Source organism: Microtus ochrogaster, chromosome 5 (genome assembly GCF_000317375.1).
Source record: "Microtus ochrogaster isolate Prairie Vole_2 chromosome 5, MicOch1.0, whole genome shotgun sequence".
In the NCBI taxonomy this organism is placed as follows: domain Eukaryota; kingdom Metazoa; phylum Chordata; class Mammalia; order Rodentia; family Cricetidae; genus Microtus; species Microtus ochrogaster.
In genome coordinates, this window is record NC_022012.1 from 13,911,627 (window position 1) to 13,913,422 (window position 1,796).

At 45.0% G+C, this 1,796-nt stretch overlaps 1 pseudogene; it reads right to left on the reverse strand.

Moving 5' to 3' along the window:
• Nucleotides 1-1,433: 1,433 nt before the first annotated feature.
• LOC113456080 overlaps nucleotides 1,434-1,796 on the reverse strand; it is a 1,412-nt pseudogene continuing 1,049 nt past the window's right edge.

Genomic DNA, 1,796 nt, shown 5'->3' on the forward strand with positions numbered 1-1,796 from the left:
GCCTAGAAAAGCCAAATAACAAGGTGAATTAGGGTTAGGGTTAGGGTTAGGGTTAGGGTTAGGGTTAGGGTTAGGGTTAGGGTTAGGAAAAGTTGGGAGCATGGGGGTGGGGGTAGGGGTGGGGGTAGGGATGGGGGAAGGGGAGAAGGGAAAGAGAAGGGAGAAAGGAAAGACTGGAGAGAGCTTGGAGGAGTGGGAGGGTGGAGATGGAGGAAGGGAGGATATAGGAGCAGGGAAGAAGATATCTACATTAAGGGAGCCATTTTACAGTTGGCAAGAGACTTGACTCTAAGGGGGATCCCAGGTGTCCATGGGGATGTCCCCAGCTAGATCCTTGGGCGGCAGAGCAGAGGGTGCCTGAACTGGCCTTGCCCCACTATCACACTGATGAGTATCTCGAATGGACTGAACTCCAAAGTTCCAGTTGAAGAGCAGAAGGAGGGAGAAGATAAGCAAGGAAGTCTGTACTATGAGGGGTTGGTCCACCCACTGAGACAGTGTGCCTGTTCTAATGGGAGCTCATCAAATCCAGCAGGACCGGGACTAAATGAGCATGCGATCAAACTGGACTCTCTGAATGTGGCTGACAATGGGGGCTGACTGAGAAACCATTGATAAAGGCACTGGGACTTGTTTCGAGTGCATGTACTGGCTTTTGGGGACCCTAGTCTATTTGGATGCAAAGCTTCCTAGGCCTGGATGTAGGAGGTAGGGCCTTGGACCTCCCACAGGGCAGGATTCCCTGCCCTCTCTTGAGGAGGGAGGGGGAAAGAGGAGGGGGAGTGGAGGAGCGAGAGGGGACTGGGAGGAGGGGAGGAAGTGTAAATTTTTGAATGGAAAAAAAATTAAAATTTAAAAAAAAGAACTAGATTCACCAGGAGGAGTAGATAACAGGAAATAATCAAACTTAGGTTTGAAATCACTAATATAGAAACCAAAAGAACAGTACAGAGAACCAATGAAACAAAGAGCTGGTTCTTTGAGAAAATCAACAAGATACATAAAACCTTATCCAAACTAACCAAAAGACATAGAGGGAATATCCAAATTATCAAAGTCGGAAATGAAAAGGGGGACATAAAAACAGACACTGAGAAAATCCAGAGATTTGTCAGGTTATACTTCGAAATCTTTAATCCACAAAATTGGAAAATCTAAAAGAAATGGACAATTTTCTGTATAGGTATCATATACCAAATTTAAATCAAGAGCAGACAATTATTTTCTTGGTGGGTACAGTAGACTTTATTGATGTTATTCAAGAGTGTACAGCTCCCTAAGTCCCTCCTGTTATTCTGGAGGTTTGGGATGGAAATTTTGAGGGAGATACTCAGGAATAGGAGTTGAGTTAGGACAATGACTGCTCAGCATCGAAAGGCTTCTCTCTTGTTCTGTGTCCTTGCTGATATGGGTGGTCCAGGATTGGCTTCTTACTACTTGGAGGCCATGTAGACCATGAAGTCCACCAACCTGTTGCTGTTGCTGAAATCATCATACCAAGAAATGAGATTTACAAAGTTGTCACTGAGAACTATGCCAGCCCCAGCATCAAAGATGGAAGAGTGGGCATCACTGTTAACATCACAGGAAAACCTGGTACTCAGTGTAGCCCAGGATGCCCTTTAGTGAGCTTTCAGATGCCTGTTTTACCACCTTATTGATGTCTTTATACTTGGCAGCTTTTTCCAGACGGTGTGTCAGATCTACAATGGACACATTAGGGGTAGAACATGGAAGGCCATGCCTGGAGCTTCCCATTCAGCTCTGAGATCTTTTTTTTTTTTTTTTTTTTCAAG